At 44.3% G+C, this 23,646-nt stretch overlaps 1 long non-coding RNA gene across 1 annotated transcript; it reads right to left on the bottom strand.

The window, feature by feature from the left end:
* Positions 1-6,146: 6,146 nt before the first annotated feature.
* Positions 6,147-10,068, bottom strand: LOC118511136. The gene is made up of 2 exons (XR_004906112.1): positions 9,392-10,068; positions 6,147-8,906 (listed from the first exon to the last, which is right to left on the bottom strand). It is a non-coding gene; the product is annotated as an uncharacterized LOC118511136 (long non-coding RNA).
* Positions 10,069-23,646: the final 13,578 nt, after the last annotated feature.

Genomic DNA, 23,646 nt, shown 5'->3' with positions numbered 1-23,646 from the left:
GACATGAGTGCGACAAAAATCAGCCAATTTCAGTCCGAATTCTTCGAACTGCACTCCAACCGCACTCTCACCCAGTCCATCCGAACCGTGATTGTCGGCCGGCCGTGTCAAGAAAATGGCAAAGAGTGCGTTTGATGATAGAACCCTTCGGCAGGGCGCTTGATAAATATTGCAGCCCAGTCCAGGGGATTATCGGTTTCGCTCATCGATCAGCTGAATAATTCATCCGCACCCTGTCACTGACCCACCCACCCGGTTGGGGCACCTGAAGTGTCCACAGCACACAACCCCCATGGGACTTCCCCTCCAAAGGTTCATCAGGCCAAAGGTGATAACCTATATTTGACAGTTTTGCGCGCCGAATCGAACCTTACTCACCGTTCCGGTAGTTGGTACGTTACAGAAAAGTCGTTTGAAAAATTACTTTCTTCCCGAGTAAGTTTGAACCCTTCCGAACTCGGGCGACCCAGACTCGTTTGCCGGTTTGCCGGACACTGCTTCGGGAAAGTGGTAAATAATTGATTGCACTTAAAATGTGAAAACTGATTGTGCCAGTATTGTTGGGCCAAAGTTTTCACGTGGTGCTGGTTTAGTTTAGCGAGAAAAACATCTCCATCCGGCAACTGATGCGGTCTGTCTAGTTACGAGCTTCAAAAAAGAAAAGTTTAAATTGGAATCTTTCATCCTGTGTCCACACCATTTCGATCACAGCCCTTTGTCCTAGAATATTAGCACACCCACATTGGTTTTTAATTCCAGTCCGCAAAACTACACGCACGTCATGAAAATATTTGCATTTGACACTTTACACAGCATTTTATTTTCATCCAACCGAAACGGATTGAGAGCCACTCGAGAGCTTCCACTTACTCGCCCGTGGACGTGGAAGGTGAAGTTTTTGATGAAAGAAGTTTGCCAACCAATTTTCGCACAAGCGACGAGCGTTGAGCCAAAACAATTCACCACGCTGGGCACTTTGTTGCAGAAGCAAATTGTCGGTTTCATGGTACGTTCTTGCATTGGCATGTATTCGACAGCATTGGTGCAGATGCGCATGAGTGATGGTTTGGACACTCAGCTTCTAGAACTTTTTTTTTTATGTCCCAGTCCAAAGTCCAAAGAGACGCACCAATATAAAACAAAAAAAACAGCGCCGAGCGTATGCAATTTTACTTCGCCAGTACTGTTCCAAGCAGATGTCTTAGTCTTGCGCTACCCGTAATCCTACTGGAAGGTGGGGTGGGCCCATAAAATCGAAATAAATTGCTACAATCGATTCCAGTTTTTTGTTGTTGCTGCACTCACTTCTTGGCGATTTAACACGCATCAACACCAGACGATGTCGTGCTGTGGTGGTTGGGAAGTTCGAAATAGCCCGTGCTAATAGTGCGCCAATATCCATACTTCCATCGATTCCGGGACCGTGATCGAGTGGATAATTTTTAATGTTCCATAAAAATCTTCCGATAAACGATTTCCTCCGACTCTCGCTCGATCCCCTCTCGCCAAAAGCCAACGGGCTCCCTGTCAAGGGTATCGATTATTACAGTCGCTTCCCTCCCTGTGTTGGTCCGCGCGTAAGGACTAGCCTAGAGTCTCACTATTTACTTTGATCTTAGGTTAGCGGAGTCCTTCGACCGACACTTGGTCTGGGTGCTGCACCCTTGTAGCGAAGCGTCATAAATATGGAACCCCAGTGGGATGGTTGGTCCTTGCGCGTCCTTGCGCCGGCCATGCGAAAACTATCCCCCGATTCCTAGTGGAATCACTCTTTCAAAAGAGCAGCACAGTTCATCGGTTGGATTGTTTCCCTCCGAGGCCGTACCACTGCTCGGCCCTGTACCGTGCCCTGACAAGTGTCTAGGGTGCTGTCGGAAGTGGTCCCTTCCTTTGTTTTCTTCGAACGATTTCATCAAAAACCATTTGGATCGTTCGCTCGATTACAATCACCGCCGCGCCACCGGTTTGAGCGGAAACGCCGGGTAAGCCAAGGAGGGGGAAGCCGCTGGGAGGGAGAAAAAATTGATCGTGAAACTTACCACCGGAAGTCCAGTGCCAGTGCATAAAACTGTTCGCTTATCATCTTATTGCTCTTAGGGGAAAAATTCAGCCCTCGGTCAAAAACGCGCGGCCCGTAGCTGGCGTTAGCAGTGCAGACGCGGGCAAACAGATTCCAGCCCGGCAATCTTCAAGTCTCCGTTCCATTCCGTTCCCGCCGTTGGCCCGCCAAAAAACTTTTCCCGCTGTGTTATCGTGCGCAATCTATTATTTCTAGAATGGCAATGAATTCCCGTAAGTGAATTGAAATTGATCACCCCTCGGAATGGTGATTCCTTCCGCGTCCGCGTCATCGTGGCCCTGCTATAGCTCGCAGTATCGCCGCAAGTCGTTGAGAGTTCCGTTTTTTTCTTTTTTTGGATTTGCTCGACCCTCACCGGGACACTTGCTGCTTTTTTCTCTACGCCACCCCACAAAATTTGGTTTCGATTCTGCCAAACAGGACCACGAAGGAATTGGGCGGAGCGTGTGTCCCTAACTTTGGGAAGAAATGTTAACCGCGCCACACAACGACGCACTATGTGTCATTTTTCACCGAGGGGGTGATAACGACGCTGACGACGGGACCTACAACGACACGACTGTGCGGATCATCATCCGCATCATCATCATCATCATCGTGAGACGCATCGCGGTGACTTATCCCTAAATTAAAGGAACATCAAATGTTTTCTTTTAAATTACTCGCAAATCCAACCATTCCGGCCTACCCTTGTGCTAGGGGGCATGCCTCAAGCACACGCCCTTGATATCATAATGAAGCATTTTTGGCCGTTTTCGGAGATTAGCGGGAAAGTTTTTCCCGACGCCGATAGGGTGCCGTCCTGCACTAGCAGCACGCATGTGATGTAGCTGTGTGTGGTGAGTCGGGGAGCGATGGAAGCCGGTGTGTGTCTCAATCGTAATCATTCAAAGGGGTTGCGCGGCTAGGCTTCTGCCGGGGAACGGTTGAAAGGCCATGAATCATGTGGCCGCACCGCGGGAAATCTTTTCAGACCTCAGATCCCATCACTCCCTTTCATCCTAGCTCGCCCGTTTTTCCTCGATTGGATTTTATTACAATTTTCCTTATGATTTATTTGTTTAACCAACCCGAACCGTAGGGAGGAAATAGGCGAGCCGAATCAGAGAGATGAACAGGTTTTAGCCACGAGAGCCGGCAACCCAGAGCGCCGGTGCATGAAGCACATTTATCGTAAGTTCGTGTCGCAACGCTCCAGTTTAATCAAGTGTAACATATTTTAATTTCTGGTTTTATCGGCACGAATAACAGCAAGCACATCTCGGTGAGCGGTATGCTCTCCGTTTAATGGATTAAGCGAGTAGCTTTGTGTAGATGGAACTAGCTCCGCCGGGGGTTAACTTGAGCTAGGGCACAGCTAGGACAATCAAATTTGTGTTGGTCTCATGCTGGTGGCTAGATGTATTGCATTGATTGAGCGAGTAGATAGCGAATGAAACAAAAATTAAACTTCTTGCCTTGATGCTTGTTTGCTGATAAATGTTAGCTTGCATCAACGCTACTAATTTCAGTATATATTTCTGCATTGATATTGAACGGCTGATATTACAGTGTTTGTACATGAAAACAAAGTGTTAGACTACAATTCAAAACAGTCTGTGGTTGGTTGGCAAGTTGGTTTACTTGCTGTGATCTGAATATTTCACCATTCGAATATTATGAGATCCTGAACATTGAGTTGAAAGCTTTAAGCATTATTATTTATTATATTAATAAAGACGTCGACGATTTCATGTGCATAAAAGCTTTAAACTGCAGTTTGGCTAGGGTAATTTTAAAATAAAGTACGGTCGTTTTAGTGACCTAAGTTGAGTATTTTTAAATGGCAACTTGAGACATCGAACCAATATTTTACCTTACATCTAACGCCTTATGCTGTTTAGTGTTGTGCATTCAGAGTAAGGGTGAGTGAATGAGTGATTTTTTTTAATTCATTACGAAGTGCCATATTGCTTTAAAAAAGTTACAAAGTAGTGTACAATTCACGTTGGTTTGAAGACCAATTTCTCAGTCCCTCTCTTAACATCACTTCAATGTAAAAAGCTTCATGAAATTTGATAAAACACGCTACACGGCACAAACTCTGGCACTTCACTTAGCTTCACTCGTAGCTAGATAGTCAGTCCTGCTGTGTACGGAGAAGCGCTCCGGATGCGATTTGAGCCCCGATACTGCAGAGTTAAGAAGACTCAAACTCACCTATGCTTAAAATGACTCACCTAGTACTCAAGCCGCTTTGATTCACCTACGTATGAGTTAATAACTCATAAACTAATTAGACTACTAATAATATGAATTACTAGTACCGTCTCTGTGTGTCTTAATGCTCAATGATGGATCTTCTTTTGCGAAAGAAAATTGTTGTCGTTATGACTTCTAGTAAAAGTTTATTTTAGAGCAAAAACATCCACCATATACAACGATAAAAATTTGCCAAAAACGTTAAAGCACATTTTTAAATTAATCCTTTCTGATATAATGTCATTGAGAATGGAATTTAGCGCTGCAACGTTAAGAGGTCTTGTCCTGCCATAAATTACCCATAGTCCAATAGACTGGCTTGTGACCGGGAAGACAGTCCCGAATGGGATTTGATACCATTTCCACCGTGTACACCCCAAGAATGAACACACGTATCTAAATTTATCAATTCAAGTGAAGATTCATACTGCACTCAGTGCTCGTTTGGGGCACGGAACTATTCACGCAATGCACATCGGGTAATAAACAAATCAATATCCGCAAAGCAATAAAATCACACTCTCGACGAAGCACGAAATGATCTATTTCATTAGGCCAACGAACCAGTTATCCGATAAGGGGAGGCAACCTTTACCCTGGCTGCAAATCACACCGACTATTGGATTGAGTTTGTAGCGCTGAATTAAAAAGCAGCATCCATTGCATCCATCCAAACGCCGATCAATTTTGCGTTTTACATTATTTCCCGGCTCGGGGCAATACCGTGTAATACATAAACGAAGCCAAAATCAAAAACAAAGCAAAAAAACGCATCGAAATAAGAACAGGTGAAGGGCGGCTCCGGGCGAAGGAGGAGGGTGGGCGATAAAGGCGGTCCGTATTTTATGCGGTAGATTTAAGGTTCATTACCGACCTCTCCGGAGCCTCGAGATCCCGATTGCTTTCTGCGCCGTAACGAGAAGCCGTGCCGTGGACGTGCGCCCCCCCCCCCTTACCACGGGTAAAGGGTGAATAAAAGTGGGAATATGGTGCAGGAAAGTGAACCAAATTGGATTGAGATTATCAGCGAAATTCTGAAGAAACGGTGTTTTACGATACCGATAGCGACGGTGTATCCGTCTTGCACTCTCAAACATCAGGCCAGCAGACGCTCGGCAAGCTGGTTTTGCGTCATACTTTCTGCTTTATGCGCTTCGCAACCTCCCGTACGGCGCGCAAACGGAAAACAACCGTCTTGTGATTTTCCTATCTGAAATTGATTGATGGATTTATCGCAAACCGGGTTCGGGTTGAAGTTGATTTTATTTGCTGTAAAACAACCGCACTCTCCTGCAACGGCCGGTGCTGCCGCCGTCGGTCCTTGCCGTCGGTTTTTGTTCCCTGTCAGGACGAATGAGTCCGTTTGCTTCTTCTTCTTGTTGGACCGGGTCTATGGTACCGGGCTTGTGTCATTGGGTTCAATTTTAACACCTGAAACAGCTGCTATCACTGGTGGCCGTATTACCAGCGCCACGATTTTTATGGCCACCAGCGCTGCGTTACTCCTTCGCGAGCTTTTTTAATGGTCAAACGATCGAACGAGATGGGTCTTATCGCGCCCATACACTCGCCCATTTGTATTTGCCCGGCCATTATCCATTGACAGTGGCCCAGTGCGAGTCGCATGGGTCCACGGCACCAGCCCAACATTACACGCCCGAACCGTTCAATTAAGCCACCAGTATTGTTTACATCGTAATCGTGAAAAATTCATTGCGTTAATTGCGTTTTCTGCCGCCGAGAAAAGGATAATAATTGCATTGCTACACTTTTGCATGCACTGCTCACCGTCACCATCATCGTCGCGTAACTGCCTCGGTGACTGTTTTTTTCCTACTGTTTTCGCTTTTTTTTTTTGCTTCCGCCAGTGTGTCCAAGTTTTGTGTTTTACCTATGTGCGGCGTGGACTCTTGTGCTTGGCTTTTGATTTTCCTGTTTGCCACATTACCACATGCCACATTTGGTTGACCAGTTGATCGGTGTTCGGTTATTTTTCCGCTCTACTTTGGTTGGTTTGTTTTTTTTTCGACCGAGGATTTCCCAGTTCCCAGCTCTAGGCTGCGGTGTGTAAAACTGGCTGGAGCTGGTGAAATATATGTGCGTGCGTCCGTTTTTTTCTCCACCGCTATCTGCGGTATATCATTTGCGGTATCAATCTGGCATGAAGATTCACGTTGGCTCATGTTGAAACATTGGAAAATAATTAGCATAGTATTTAAAGTGACATACAGTGGATGCGCAGGTAGATTTCGTCCACCCGACTGTCAGTGGTAGGTAAGCTGGGCGATAAAAAGTACAATTAACAGCAGTACATGCTGGATTTGATTTGTTTTTTATTTACGCACACTGAAACGATGAAGTATACATTTCGTGTACCGTATGGCAGGAATAATGATTTGTGTGATGTCATAGGCAGCTCGTACTCGCTACCAACCACGTTATACAATATTTCCAATGTCATTTTATAGTGCGCACCTACTCCACTGACACATGGACTCTATATATCGCTGTAAAAGAAAGTTGGAAGCATTTTCAGTCCGCTGCAATTATGAGCCCTACGCACTGTACGAAGATCTTAACATTATACAGTGAATTAGACAAAGCTGACTTTGATGAGCTTATCAAGCCATGAAAATGGCACCGGACAACCCATCCCGTGATGTACCCGAGATACTATACTAAACTTCCACCTAGGTGCTACCACCTTGTAATTCTCAATTAAGAACTGATCGATGCAGAACTTATACATGGGCTCTTGATCAATTTTAAGCTATGTGTTTAAACTATTTGGATCGCTTTCAGCTCTCAACTAGTTTGATCGCTCTTTTGATTTCTCAACACGATTGCCACGGCCAAACGTATAGGTTCTAATTTGAAGTTGTCTTATCTATCTCAAGTTGTAGATTTTCGACTACAGTTTGATCGAAGCTGAAAACACGGATTCCAAAGCCGCTTTTTACAAATCAAACTTCACAAATTTCACGTGCTCGCAGCAAGCAATCGAAAATATTGCGTGAATGTGAGTCCCCACTCTTCGCGCAGCATTAATGCTTGTTCAGGGCTGTAACAAGATAGTATCCTTGGACCACGACTCTACCAGTTCTACCTTTGTGACCTTACGAGAATTTTCTCGAGCCGTATCTCTCTTATAAACAATCATGACACTATTTTTGTTTTACTGATTCACAACTAATAGGAGAAAGTTCAGTCTTGATGTTCTGCAAATAGCCTTGTGTTACGCGTCATGAAGTTCGAAGCAATAACTTTCTCCAGAAAGAGTGACTCCCTGCTGTATGTTTATGAGCTGAATAGTACTGTCCACGAACGTAAACTGACGTAGCGTTCACCATGGAGTGCTCTTTGATGATAACTTGAGCTTCCACGACTATCTGGAGCATACAGGTCAAGCATCTAGAGCGGGATCTGTGAAACCCAACGTCGGGTCAAATGCTCTACAGCTCGTTTGTTAGATCAGCTGTGGATGCTAGATCAACGACGCGTCTGGAGTCTATCTAGGTATAGGTTTGCTCTACGTTGCTACTGGGCTTTTTTTCGTTTGCTTATAGAGGCTTTGGGTCTTTGAGTCTTCATTCACCTCTTTTCTGTCTATTGTTACATGTGTGGTAAAACTATTGATTGTATGGCTTAACTATTGCTTAACTGGTATGGTACGTGTAATGTAAAAACTATTGCGCTATGAATTTATAGCTCTCGGTACCGGTTGCTGATGCCTTAATCGAATGTGGTGGTCCTGCTGTTGTTTGTCGGGTTATAGTGTGATGGCTAGGTTGATATACAGTTGGCAGACGCCACAGAAGCTCCAAAGTGGCGGACTGGATCTTTCGAGAAGGTAGGAGTGTGTCAAACGGGTATGATCGATGCGTAGGCGGGAAAGGACACGTTGCATTTGGCTGGCATCGGGATTGTCCCAGGGTGCGGTGTTGTGCTTGATTGAGCGAAGTTTTGTCGAAGAGGTCTAGGTTGTGCCAGGTGGTGTTCCAGTGTTGAGCGACTATTGCGTTAGTGAAGCGGATGGCGTTTCGGAGTTAAAGAGTGCTGTGTAGTTCTTCGACCGGACGGAGCCGATCTTCGTTGGCCAGCCGGTCGGCTTTTTCGTTTCCGTTGATTCCCGAATGACCCGGGATCCAAAATAAAACTATTGGCTACTGGGCTTCCGAGGATTATACGCTTTGAGCTCTTCAGCCGAGCAATGGTACAACAGCGTGCCTGCTACACAGAGAGATCCTACGTAACGGCCGATAGTTGTTTATAGCCAAAAGGATTGATTCGCCGTCGCCGTAATCAATACATCTTTCATACATCACCATGTTACAACCGCTTAAATGGAAACTTGGAAGTCTAATTTTAATAACGTCAATTGAATTGATAAAGTTATTCATGATCACGGTGTTGATACTGAATGGAATCATATAAAACAGCGCGTTATATCCGTTAGATTTGTCGGTATAGGTTGCAGGAGCGTCGTCGAAATTATTAAAGCACAACGACTTGGACACAACCACGCTGGATATGAGGCGTCATCTGAGTTAGTGTTACTAATACCTCCTTTCCCGTATAAGTTGACCTTTTGAGAAAAAAAAAAAATCGTTTCATAATAGTAATTATTCGGTGGATATGTTGATTAAGTTGCCCCAAAACTCTTCATAACATAAATAATGCTGTATACAATGGTAATGCTGGGATTCTACAATATCAAAAACTGTGTTCTCAAGGATATCTTAAAATCAGCAAAAAGAATATCTTAAAATTCATTAGACTATGCTATCAACCAAGTGAGAGGCGATTGCTAAAGAGCCTCTTATAAAAAGCATTAACATCAGTCAACGATGCCATTAAGACTCTAAAGCACCATCTAAATAAACAACTTCGACCTGATCAATATGCGGCTAATGAAAGACTCCCTTGACACTATTTGATCTTTCAACTACGCTTGGTTCCAAAGATCTAAGCTTCCACAGTCAAAATGTTTCAAAAAGACACAAACTACTGCTTCAACGAGTCTGGGCACAGCAACACCAAACACATGGCAGGATATGACAATTTACGTACTTCGTTCTGCGTTCCGATTCTCACAGTCTCTACAGTACTGCAGTCAGTGCCTGGTACGCAGTTTCTGCTGGCGTGTCTGTGAAACCAATTATCACGGAACAGAACCCAGAGCAGACGCTTTCCATAGCTGAAAAAGGATCGCGATCACGCTGTAACCGGCAACGGAGGTTTGTTATTCTGCTGGTGATTTATTTTCCATCTCGCGCAACACTGTTCCGGGGCCAAAAGGATCGCGTATTGCACCACACAACGGCCGAGCTAACCGGCATGTCTGGCTGTCGTGTCGTTACGGGTGAAACTGAAATCGCTATGCATGATGATGATCATATTTCCCAACGTTTTGCGCCCAGCAGCCCGCCCGGCCAAGGGCTTCGATTTCAAGTTCCTCCGACCTAGCGATAAGGGTACTTGAGCGTCTTTACCGTTCGTCTATCCTTTCCGTTTTGCCTGTTTTCCTTTAGCTTCGTTTTCGTTCGGCCCACTTGAGTGACGAGAAAACTGGTTCGAATTCTTCCTCTTTGCACGACACAGCGAAACACTTGAGCGTTGGTTAGGTTCGGAGGTCTGTGTTTGTTCGGCGTGACACGATTCCCTTTTCATCTTGATGTGGGCACTTTTTGTTGTGGCTGTGGTTCTACAATCTTGGCTGTGGACGGGGCAGAAAAATACAGGACGAACGATGGTGCATTAAGAAATGGGTTTAACAGATGAACTTATTATTGCTGCCATCATGATCGAGGATCTCACCCAAAAAAACGCTCGGACTGAACGTTTTATTGTACCAACAACTATCACTCCGAAATGATGGAATTGTTGAAGTACAATCATTCGTAGCGAAAACACTTGAAGCGAGGTGTAAGCAACGTGGTTTATTTTTTTACTTTACCCATCCATTGATGGAGTGGTGCGATTCTATGCATTGTATTCTCGATGTCTCTTCACATGGAAGTTCAAATATAGAATGTCCCAGTCACACGAAATAAGAATTCAAAGTCTTCTTCAAAAATGTTGAAGGAACATTAAAAATACAGTAAAATAACCTCTGCGATCGGTATGTCAAATGTTCCCAAAAGCTGTAATCCAACGGCAGAAACAGTGTGCCCATGCCACATTCATGATGATTGCATGATTCGACCAGATAGCTAGTTGTAGCCCCCCTTCAAACGACAAACGATCGTGCAGCGAAAAGCGAAGCTGCAAGTGCAAGTTCCACACCGGTAGCACCTCCAGCAGCCATAACCGGTCGCGATAATAAAAATGATAATAGTCATAACAATAATCATTAAACGAGACCGAGCAGAAATCTGCCTAATTGCACTTTAATATTTCTTATCCTGTGTATTTCTTATCCGGTGATTGTTCTTCTTTCTTCTCCGGACGAAATCCCTGTTTGCACCTTCCCGTGATGGTGGAACCATCTTGTAGGATCTCGTTGGCGCGCGCGTGTGTGTGTGTGTATGTGGCGTAAACGGGTGACCGTGTGCTGGTGGGAAATGGGAATCTATCCAAATGGCACACGTGGCTCAAGAAGGTTATCGCTCCATGACACACTTTTGTTCCATCTCTTGTGTTGTGTGCGCTCGGAACGTTCCAAAGCACCCATTCAAGAAACTATTTGCAGCCTGGCCTTAACCCACCATTCCCCATGGTCCATGGAATGTGTGGTCCAGGGAAGAAGTTTTCCGTTTGTCATCAGCACGCGATTCTTTATGGATTGGTTTGCTGCAATCTCGGGCAATATGGTTTCATTGGCAGTTGTTGTTGGCAGGACGATGCGAAAAAATATTGGCTTCATAGCTTGTGATCTCACTTCAAGCAAAATGATGCTCCCAATGTTTGTAATTATTAGAAGAAAATACATACTGTGTTCTTCGTTACATATTTTCGAAATTATTAGAGAAATTCTAGAAAACATTCTCTCGTTGCGGGTATCAATTTGTCAAGCAATATCTGATGACGTACATGACACACGCACACACCTATTGATTGACAGAACAGGCCAATAAAGAAAGGACCGACGAGTTCTACCATGCACGATAATACCGGGCCGAGAATTACATCTTCTAAGTAGTGGAATCACAGCTGCTTCCATCTAACCTATCCGCTTTTATGTACTTCATTCAGGAGAAAATTTAAATAAAAGCTCCTCCCAACGCCCAGTTGTTCCCTCCGAGAATGTATCTGTAATCGCTACAAGCAAGCTCCGCTACAAGCAAGCAGGTCGTATCGAGCAAAACGAGTGCATTTTTATCAAGAACAAACGCAAACGTTCTCTTATAAAATCCGATTTACCAATTGGATGGCTTCCTCGAGCTGCGCATCGAGAAGCTCAATCTAAGTTAAAGCAGTTGATTGGATTGAAAACTTGGGTCACCGCGATCACCTTCACCTTGCCCCCTCTCTCGCAGCGCACCATAACTCCAACAACGCTTCACCGAGTGAACAGCACCACATTCCTGCTTTGTCTAGTGACATTTGAAAGTTGATCGAAAGCTTCAAACTTTCGACTCCCCGGTATCGTCCTGCATCCGTCGTCTACGCTCAATGAACGCTTTTATCTGACGAATAATCAACCTTTATCTGTTGTTTGCCATCAAGCTTCACCTCTAAACTGTTTCGGACAGGACAAAACGATTGTACGATGCGACTCCGCTCTGTCGTTCTTCAGTTTTACCATTTTAAGTCATTTTCCGCCCGGTGACGACTGTGCCAAAGCGAAACAGAAACTCTTTCCCCAGAACGACGCTACCCATCGATCATGAAAATAAACAACAACGCCAACAGCGACTCGCACCCTACTCCGCGAAATCCATTGAAAATGGCCCGTCCGTCCCGTCGTCCGAGGTGGATTTAGAAATCGGCCCAAATTGCTGGAAAAAAGCTGCAAATAAAACTAACCGAAATCTCGAAATGAACAAACTGCCGCCTTCTCGCCTGCATGACTGCATTGGAGCGGGGTTCTGTTGTTCTTTGCAGAACGATCGATTTTTCGGGTGCAAATGGGTGCTTCATCTGGACATCTGCGACCGGGCTGCGATTCTGTTGTACGGTGTACCGTTTCGTTGAAACACCGACACGAAATGGGGGAAAAAGCAGGAAAATCGGGGAATTTTCCTTGCTTTGTTTTTTTGTTGTTGTTGGTTTTGTTCCGAATGTGTATTATCGGTCGCTCCAAAATCAACCGCAGCCCACCAGACTGATCGGTTGGACCGTTTGACGTATAATAGAAATCAATGTACGGAATTTACCGCAAAGGAATGAATAAATGATTTATCTTGGGATTACGGCGAGTGCCCGGAGCCAGAAACACCAGCCATTCGGTGATACGGTGTACGGCCTGGTGTGCGCCATGTGTCGGATTTTGCTGGTCACTGCATACACTGCCAGCGTTCGTTTATTTATCAAAAGTTGCTGTTACTTTATGGAGAATCAGGGCGAGGCACCGACATGGGACGAATGATGGCTTAAGGAAAATCAATCTATGTTACACAATACAGTACGTCAATCACGTTCATGTAGTTCGTGTATGCACTGCTGGGTTTAGCGTTAACTTTGCCATGCTATCAAAGCTACACCTCCTCAATACCGCGCCAGTGCAAAAGACAGCGAAAGCAAATTGGGGTAAAATCAATTATACGACAGGATATTAAAATTACGAACTGCAACTCGATTAATTTCTTGTTATTTCTGCTACCCAAATCAACCCGCACGCTCGTGATATGTGCAGCGAACGTTTAAAAATTATTCATTAGAATCGAATTAAAATACTTCTTCGTGTGGCAGGTTGCAGTAGCTAGTCAGGCCATGCTTCCAATACATGTAAAATTTAAATCCCACATTTTTCTGATTACACTACAGACGTTGCACGAATTCAAATAAAACTTGCATGCGCACTGTGAATTGTTTCTGCACAGAAAAAATACATGACGTAGGATTCAACTATACTTTGTTATAAAATGTGTTATTTAGGATTAAAAAGTTGTTCAGAACAATCGTGCAAAACAAAACAACAGTTGAAAATGCAGACAATAATCATAGTTACAATATCGTAATCGTACATGGGTTGCCTCGGTAAAAGCGGAGGTAGAAGCGACACCGGCACCAGTCTTCACACGACAGGACCGGTGTTCAAATCTCATCTGTAAATTAGTGAGGACTGTCTATCCAACTATGCGGTAAACAATGAGTCTAGTAAGAAGATGCCATACTAGCTACCCGTAGATTCCTAGGCTCCTCTAATCAGTTCCTTCCTTCCTATGAGACCCGATCCTGAGGTTGGCGTCCTTAGAGAAACAGCGGTCTGTGGCTAGTGCCGTGTTCATCGCTGGCTTGCTCCTCAACGTCACCGACGCTCCTGAACTCCAGTACCGGTTAACCCTATATGTCCCCACCCGATCACTCTGTCCCCGTGTTCCGCTAGCTATCGTGTCCCGGCTAACGTGCTTCGGCCATAATGGGGAGAACTAGCGACTTGATGATCCTTAAATTGACAGTTTTAATTAGAAACTATCCGTTTGATACATTTTCCCGCATGTATAATTGACCATAAAGCTACAGATAAGCTAAGGCAGGGAAATTAGTAATGGCAGGACAAGATTTCTTTTTTTTAATAAAGTCCTAGTGTGAGAATTACTGTTAGTTTAGATTACGATGATTTTTATGAGATCTTTAATCTCATAACCTTGCATTAGCGGAATACCAAGACTTTCAAGACCCTATAAAAATCTTATGAGATGTTCTACTTCTCAATTTGTTATATCTGTTGTTTATTGTGTCTGAGTTATAAAACAAGTACATTGTCAGCAAGCATGAAATAGCCATACTAACGTAACAAGGAAAGCATAAGATGCTGGTGTCCAACAGCCGATCGTTTAAAGATCAAGATGGCATTAACTCAATGGCATTTGTTCTTCACATCCTAGCCACAAGTCTCCGAGCTCGGTTTTGCTTCCAGCACTGGGACGATGTTTATGTTTATCCTGTATTTTCTTCATTTCCCAGCGTACTTAACGATGGTGAAAAGCTGCTGAACATGCACCATAATAATACCGTCCGACTTCGTACCTGTGTCACTGGTGTTACTGCGCAGCGAAGTTGACACTGTGTCCTTTTATTTCTGTGCTGGTTCTTCATCTCGCCCTATGCGGAAGGATAACCATTTACGTACGCTACGCCATCCCACCAGCAAGCATGCGGTGGCGACGAAGATTACGAAATCCGGAATCGATTCAAGACGAATGTTATAAATTCAAATAAAATCACACAAAACAGAATCCACCCACTTATCTAGCCGAATGGGTTACCCGCTCTAAGACCGGTGCTATCGGAGCGTAGAAATCAGTCTCAGGATGGTATTATTGCTTTTATATCTCCGTTTGCTTCCCTCCCTGTACAGCGCACGGCACAAAGCACGAAGATATATTTATGGTAATGTTCCGCACAATATTCGCCAGTGTCGATTTTTCCTATTCCAGCTCCGACATGCGTTGCCTTCTGTCCGTTTTATGTGCCGCTTGCCACACCCGAGCCAACCGACACGAGCGAGAAAAGTGCGGAGGAAAAATCGAACCCAAAACCAAAGGAAATCATAGTCCAAACTATTACCATAATATCGAAAGCGATACATGCATCCGGCATCTCAGGAAACGGGTTAGCAGCAAATGGCAAAGCCAAGGTAAGCAAACAGATACTCCCGTGCGATAAACGCCGCTAAGGTGCTGGGCGATGGTAGAAACGGGGAGGTGGTGTTCGTGAAAACTGAGCAGAAACTGGGATGGAATACTCCAGCGAAGATCTCCTCCTTTTTTGTGTAGGTTTTACTGGTTTCTTATTTTTTGTTGCAAAGCTCATAGCTCATAGTCATTTTCCTGGTACCTTATCTGCGCTCCGGCGTACTTCAAATCGTAAAGAGAAAATCGAACACAGGTTAGCAGCAGCAGGAACAGGACCAAGACCAAGTCAGCATTGCCAAGGATAGCACAATTGCCGGGAAGGACGCCTCGACGGGTACGGTTAAGGTATGGCTTATGAGAGAGCGATCGGATCGTTTATGGGTGCGATGTGTATCTGGGAGGATATGATTTTATGCACCATTTGAATGACTCAAACCTTTGAATAAAGACGAACCCGCTTTGTCTGGCCAATGATGTGAAAAGGATTATGTGAATCGCATCCCGATCCATCTGGCACAATCGCTCGCTAAACTAATTCCCCGACTTTTGTGTGCACGACTTCGCCGCTGCAGATTTCTGTGGAAAATCTGTTGCTTCTGATTGAATTAGTGTTTATCGATTTTCATTTTCTCTAACCGTAATGGGTACGACTACTGGCTCAGATACGTGAGAACTCGTGAAACTTATTATGTGTACACCCTTCAAGTCCCCTTGATACATTTAAAAGACACATTTACGCATCAACCTTTCGCTGACTTGTTTCCTGGTTCCCTTCGCTCATATGCGGCTAGGGACTGTTACGAGCTGCAAGCTTCAAGAATGGAACGTTGCTCCTGTTGGTTAATTTATGTTATTGACACATGTCAAGAGTGTCACGTACACTCTCATTGCGTTTAGGGAGAACAATTGGCACTTCCCGTTGTCTCAACGTTGCACCGCACCGCAACTGGAAACCGTACGAACCGTCGGCGGGATTGCCTGCGAGTGTTTGCGGAATGGGCTCGGTGTGTACTTCGGTATTAAAAGTCTCGTGGGAAATTTTTCACATGCTGTAGGCTGTCTCTTGTTTCACGCACGCCATCGCACAAGTGCCAATTCCCAGGAACAGGTGTCATCTACGCGCTTGAAAGCCATTTCAAGCTGACGTACGTTCAACGTAATGGAACATGGATCTTTCTTATTTTTAGTAAAGTATTTAAAACAATTCAAAATTTCTTTGAGTATATCTACTTCACCCCGATTATTGATTAAGAACAAGCATATTGCTGTGAAGATATGTTTTATAAACAAAGACATACTGTTTCTGCTTCTTACAAAAGACTCGATCGAATGTCTGGCCTGGCATTCCTGTGCCACGAACCGAAAAACCAACTTTCCTACCGTTTTTTTTTTTTCTTTTTGCCTTCTTGCACACAGTAAAATGTGTCTGATAAATGTATACAACGAATCGGGGCAAGCTTTCAGGCAATCCCATCCTACCCAAACATTGAAGCCGATCCCGGATCCCGAGCCTCCGGTTTTTTGCAGATGGTCGGTCCACCAGAAAATGAAATGAATTTGTGCGATAGTCTCGAACTTTTCGCTCCTGATTTCTTCATGCACATATTTTGTGCGAGTTTTGAGAGGATTTCTGCATAATTTTTCCATCGGCCGAGCATAAAAAGGACAGCTTTATTCTTAAGCTTGCGGTAGCCAATCGGTGAAAGGTATCCCGTTCCCGATAGGAACGAGACCCACCAGGATCAGTGCGAAAGGATCACCGTTCTGATTCGGCTTCGATTCCTTCGGCACGGGCATTTATCTTTCCAATGTGGTAGTGTTATCATTTTAACCTTTTCCCAAGTTCCCAGGGCCCCCAAGAACAGCCCCCTTCACGACGAGCCTAGGGGACGGGATGCCAATGGGCAGCATCTTTCTTGCTTTTTTTCTTGCTCCTTTCTTCCATTTGAACCAGAACAGCAACACAGAAGTATCGGCATGTTTGTAGAGGGCTTCGACAAACAATTACACTTATCCAGGGACAGAAGAAATAGAAAAAAAGGTCGCCCTCGCCGAATTGCAGAATCCATGACCATGCGTCCGGTTCGGTTTGGCCAAAGTGGGAAATCTTCGAAAATAGTTTTCTTGGGTCATCATTCTTTTGAGGGTTTTATTGTGTTTGCCTACGCTTCCCCGTACAGTCGCTTCTACATATTCCAGTGCCATTTTTTTCTTTAATTTATTTGACTTTTCGATCCGCGCTCGGTGCTTGGGCGCTGCTGTAGAATCGATACATTGGAAGCATTGATCATTGGTTTAGGGCTCTGTTTTAAAGATGTTGTTGTGTTACTTTAAGGAAGCAGAAGGAGCATTTAGTTCGATGTACAGCATTTTTATGTTCCGAAAATGCTTTTTTATGTTTTTTTGAGGGATGAAAGGAATTTTGAGCTATTGAACCCTCAGTAGTAGGTCCGGTAGTAGGAATCTTTGTTGGAACTTGGCCGTCTAGGCCTTTTCTTAAGATCCGTAGATGGTCCTCACCTACGGTCGTTTAGGTCAACCTGTAGCCTTTACCTATAGCTTTTGACCACTTATCAAACACAGCACTGGTAGGAAGCAGCCTTGTAGTTTCTAGAAACTGAATGTCTTGGCACTTCGAGATAGGGGCTCCCAAAAACTCGGAGGCCAACAGACACTCGTTATAATCAATTGACATGAGTTATTAACGGCTTTTTTGAGTTTTCTCTATGCTTTGATGCGATCCATATCTCCATTCCATTCTCCATAAACGCCAGCACACAAGACTAGCGTTTCGTATTTCATTCCTCGTACAGTTTAACATCTTAATTTCGCAAACATGCCCAAAACGTAGCGCATCCTCGTCGATCTGCGCGATGAAACCGATCGACAAAACCAGTTTCTGCTCGATAGTGAATTTCCGGAAAGCGCGACTGACCGTCTGTTGTCGGCTATAAATAAAATCAAAAGGCTTTCGGCCAAAACCGCATGCATTCGGACGAACGTTTGAAGTGTCGTTTCAAATTTCATTCTAAACTTGTTTCACCGACCGCACACCGCGACTCGGCAACACAAGTTGGCAGCTGCCAAATCCGAACCATATATTTGCATAATTAAGACAGTAAAACATTGAACATTATCTTCATCGCCCACGTGCAAGTCTTTAAGCCGTTCGCGCTTTCTGTATTGTTCGCTGTCGTGGAATAGGGACGTTATGGGATAATCGTGTAGTTGACATTATGGTACGATATCGATGATAAAAAGTTTGCTGCTCTGGTCGATAATTTTATCTTTAACTTAGCATGGCGGGTGCGTGTAAGCAGAGTGCGTGAGAAGCCGAGGGCGCTGATCGCCGCCTCGGGTAAGCGCAGGATAGACTGATCAGAATTGCGTTTAGATTGAGCCACACTTAAAGTACGAAGCGAGCGTTAAGTTACAGGTGTTAATAAATGGACTAGAAGTAATTGCGTGAGATTATCGTTTAGTGTAAGCGTTACTTCGACAAAAAACCTGGAGCAGATGTAAGAAAACCACGACCGGACCCGGCACAAACAGCAGAGAAGTCCTCCTACAGTACTTCCAAATCTGCGTTAACCTGATGAAGTGTCTCTACTATTCATGGAATAAGTCATTCGTGCCATCAGACTGCTGAAATACACCACGTCAGTTGGATGCGATAAGCTGCCACCAGTACAGGATGAGGGCACCTGAACACCAACGGGCGACCTACACTCCGCTGCCATGACAGATCTTCCACAAAATTCGTGAACACCAGGTCAGGTGACTTTCAGGCGGCCTACGATTTCATAGGCCAAACTATTAAACCCCAAGTATCAGTAAGGATTCTACGGGAAGCTGGTACGGCTGTTAAGGGCCACAATGGACGGTATGCAGTGCAAGATGAGAGTTTCGAAAATGTTCCTCGGAATGGATGGAATCACATCGGGGACTGAGGCTTCGACTGAGGAGGGAATAAATTCTTCTTTTTGATGTTCAGTATTGCGTTGGAAGGAGTCCTGCGAAGAGCGGGCTTATCCATACAGGGCATGATTGACACCCGAACTCTCCAGCTCCTTGGCTTCACAGATAATATCGACATCATCTAGCGAAAGCGAAACGATCATAACTTGGAAGTCTACCCCGTTCAAGATTGGTGACTTGAAGAGTGCAGTCCTGAACCAAATTTCCTGGAAATGGATTGACGACCTTGGCCATGTCTTATGGACGTGTTATTGACAAAATACAACGTCAATGTCAACGGCACCTGCAAATTTCTGGTAGGATGACCCATACGGCCTATTAGCATAAACAAAAAGACATCTAATATGATCTCAAAGCAGGTGTAAATTGTAAAATTAACTTAACGCTATATTAACGCACCATTTGGTCATTTCATTAGCTGTCTAAATATATAGTAAGTAAAGTGACAAAAGCCAAACCAGAATTGGAACACACTTAAACGGAGGAAGTTGTGAAAGAACAAATCTCTGCTCACAATCATACTCGCCCTGTATATTGTATGGCTCCGCATTGTGTATCCACTGATAAACACTAACAGCACTTTTACAACCCACCGTCCAGCGAGTTAAAACCTTCCGTTCCTTCCGTCTCTGCATCTACCAACAATTTCCCTAACTTACTTCGTTTCTTTTGCTAAACTCCTTCCAAAAGGACTTTTAAAAACCGACCAAACTAAGCTAAACTTTCCACCGTTGGCAAGCTTGCTGGCCTAGGTCGCCTAGTCAAAAAGAAAGAAAAAAACAACCAAAGCCAAGACGCACTGCAAAAAGCACGAAAAAGTTAGCTAAGCAATAAAACTCCCGGTCGGCTTCGCGTGCATTCCATCGGTCCGTCCGTTGGCACTGTTTTGCCATCGTCACCTCGAAACCTCGGATGGGGCGGAAACTTGAAGCAGTGAGTAAAAATATGGCCCGTAAAAATTAAGTCAAAGCTAAGTAAAATAAACTTTGCCTCCAGAAGCGCTATTTCATCGTGTCCACACGACGGCTTCTTCGGACCCGCGTCCTCCGTTGGGAGTTTCTTGTCGACTGAAATGCTTAACATGATTTTTGGTCCACAGCGACAAACTGCACCATTCGACCGGAAAGAAGTGGCAGGGCAGGAATGGACAAAGGGATACTCTCCCCCCCGCCCCTGCTCAGACCAAAGTGACCAGCCAGCGCAGGAAGCGTCGCTCTGTATCCCTCTGCATTGCAAGAACGCACACACCACACCGCACCGATTCGGAACCGGTGTTAACGCAACTTTCCGCACGTGATTGCTTCACACAATTCTTATGCCTTCTGTTTGGCTTTTAGCGCTTTTGATTAGCGTAATTTATGGGACTTTGATAAGAGAGTTTATTGCTGGTCGATTAGTCAATTATGCTAATGTAACACTCGGTTTGCAGGGTATGCACAATATCCAAACAAGGCTGCGCTACCGTGCCACGAGTGGCGGTCCCAGCTACCTGGCTCTTGAAATGTACTTCAAATTCGGTGCGCTAGTTAGAACTTCATTTCAACCTTTGAAAAGGACTGTACAAAAACCGAAAGCAACCGAGGGCACCGGGTGGTAGCACAGCACACTCAAAATGGTAGTTGAGAGCTAAATATTGTTGAGATTTGCGTACAGTAAGCATAATAATTATATTTGTCAATGAACACTCTCACACACACACCGGCCATCCATTGCTGACGCCCGACGGGAACGGATCTAAAATCCGACAAATGAGCATAAATAGCTGCTCAAAATTGCCACAAGTGGTCGACACTCATCCATTTTCAACGAACCGTACCGAGGCGCCCACCGGTGGGGTCAGATCACACCCGAGCTCGTAATATCTGCGCCACCGGAGCATGCGAAAAGGTGTTTCGCTGCGGATAATAACGATTATTTCTCGATGCCACGGAGTCACTTTTCACCCGGTCGCTGGCCCGTCCAAAATGACACCCCTGTTTTGTCCAGTTTCAATGACTGTAAACGGAAGCTTAATTACCGTACTAGCCATCGGTGAGATGTCCTATTAATTTTAATTACTTTTATCCATCACTCTGGCCCGGCTCAACTACGGCCATACGGTTCTATTTGCCGGTTACGCACATTCAATCTCATTTAAATCGCTAGCCCTTTTGCAAGTTGGTTTAACGACTGCCGGGGAAAAGCTGCGCAGGATCAAGCCGGATTTATTCCGCCAGCGATCCCAGCCAGCCAGCCGAGGCCAGGTGGACGAACGAGCACAGAACATTTATACTGAGAAAATCCCACTACCTGGCGGAGCGGAGCGTGAAAAAAGTTGGATTTATTATGCAAACCGAATGATTTTAACCGTTTGCAATGGATAGTTAGTTAGAGCAGTTAGTTGCTGATGCGAATGAACTGACAGTTCTACGCCGCTTACGAATGATTATAGCCGGATGGCATTGCTGTTCAAAAGAGAAGCTGGGCAGAATCAATCTTTACTTTATAGTGTGAGTAAACTCTTAACACGATCAGTTTGAACCAGCTGTAAGCGATAATGTGTCCGCTTCGAACCAAATAGATCGATACCTTAGCGATGCAGGATCTTTTATCAAGTTTGACTTCATTCGGCATGAACTTCGTTCAAGTGAAGTTATTGGTTTCTGGAGGTTTCTTTTATTTAAAATTACAACCATCGACCTAGATTATCATTAAGCGCCTTATTGTCTTCATTCATTATTTATTGTTTTAAATTTCAAGAAGTACTGGCAAAGTTCGAATGATTTCTCAGTTTTTTTAAAGAAGTAAAACGAAAACAAGAATCTCCTACACTTGCCCGTCCCGTTCCAAGAATTTTTAGCCCAGTTCAAAAGTTTGGTAGCAATACGGCCAGGACGTATTGTTTGGTGTTTCAGCAATGATGCAGCTGAAATATTAAATTATTATTATTATTTTAACAATTAATTTCGATTTGCATTTGAGTCCAGGATGGTTCGAACTTTGCCTGGTTATTCTCAAAGTCTTGAAACGAGTGATATAATTTGAATAAGAAATAGAAACTGTAAGGAAACGATAATTAATGATTTGTAGATAATCGCACTATTCTCAAATCATGCTAATTTGGATTTTGCCTTTTTCTAAATATAATCCGTAAATATACTCCGTTTTCATTACAACTTTTTTAAATATTCGTCTCGAGCTATTACTAATTGAATGTTTTACCTATGTTAAAGGAATAGTATTGATGCTGAATCTTATTCTCTTTTTTTCTCTCTTATTTCTCTCTCACTCTGTCTCTCTTTCTCTTCTCCCTCTCGCACAATCTTACATTGCTTGACTTAAAGATCGAGCAATTACAGTTTGTTACCTGAATAATCAGTCTTTACTACATGGAAGATCTGAATGGCAAACTCGGTCCAGGGCTGCACTCTTCTAGCCACGGCTGCATCCGATCTTCAACAGACTGCTCCAGACTGCTTCCAGATGCTGCAGCCAACGAACTCTGCTCGCACCTTCTTGGTGGGGCATGAGCCCGACATTCGTGCTCGAGCCATCGAATTCTTACGACTTTGGCCACCTTCCGGATATCAGCACCGCAAAACAGCTAAGCTAGTTCTCCTTCTCATCCACCCGCCCTGCTCGCACACACCACCAAAGATGGTTCATAGCAGCCGCCGCTCGAAAATGGCCATTGCATTGGCGTCCTCTGTCGGTATATTAAAAGCCTCGCGCCCGTAGAGGACTGCGGGATTTCGTGTGTTGTTGAAGTCTTCTAGATCGCTGGAATTTGTTTAGCCCTGTGTAGACACGATTCCCCTGAACAATTCGCTGCTTGCTTTCTTATGCGAAGTAACGAACGTACGAAAGCATTAGTGGAAGTGACCATATGTGATATGCAACAGTGTTCTTAAATGTAGTGACATACGATTGTTATGAGATGAATGACATTTCCCTCGATGGAGTCATGTTGATCATTTTACAATCGGTGGTCTCTTCAGCATCCCCGCACGAAAGGCTGACTTATTTACAACGGGTAAAATTAAGTCACAGAAAGCCAGAAATATCCGGCCGAGACCTCCCCTTGGTTGTAGTGCCAAGAAAGAAGAAAGAGAAGGGTCTCTTCAGAATGCTCGTCAAGTGGTGGCACTTACTATAAGCTTTTCTTTTACTTTTCACTTTCTAGCTTAATTTATCAGAGTAAATATATCGTAAAAATAGTTCCGTCGTTCTCAAACCTGTGCAAGCGTAGGAAGTGGAGCTTATTATCCTCATCATGATTAGCTCCAATACACTCACTGCTGTTTGCAGCACCGTCAATTTGTATCTTCTTTCTCAAAACTGTATCATACTGCAAATTCCAGTGCGATGAATTGATATCGAATACCGTCATATGCGGTACTCCACCAAGCACATAACGCGTGTTTATGTTTTCATTTGAAATGAGCTAGTATTGCTCGTGCCCGGATTACAATGGTTAGTGCTTCATTTCCGAAACATCAATCGACGGTTCAATATGTTACTCATCCTCCTTCCGCCGCTGGTTCGTTAATCGAAATGCATTCTAATATTTCGTTAGCTTTCGATCATCGTCCTTGGAGCGCTTGCTCTGTTTACCTTCTGCCAAGA

Source organism: Anopheles stephensi, chromosome 3 (assembly GCF_013141755.1).
Source record: "Anopheles stephensi strain Indian chromosome 3, UCI_ANSTEP_V1.0, whole genome shotgun sequence".
In the NCBI taxonomy this organism is placed as follows: Eukaryota; Metazoa; Arthropoda; class Insecta; order Diptera; family Culicidae; genus Anopheles; species Anopheles stephensi.
This window is presented reverse-complemented; position numbering and strand designations above follow the sequence as displayed.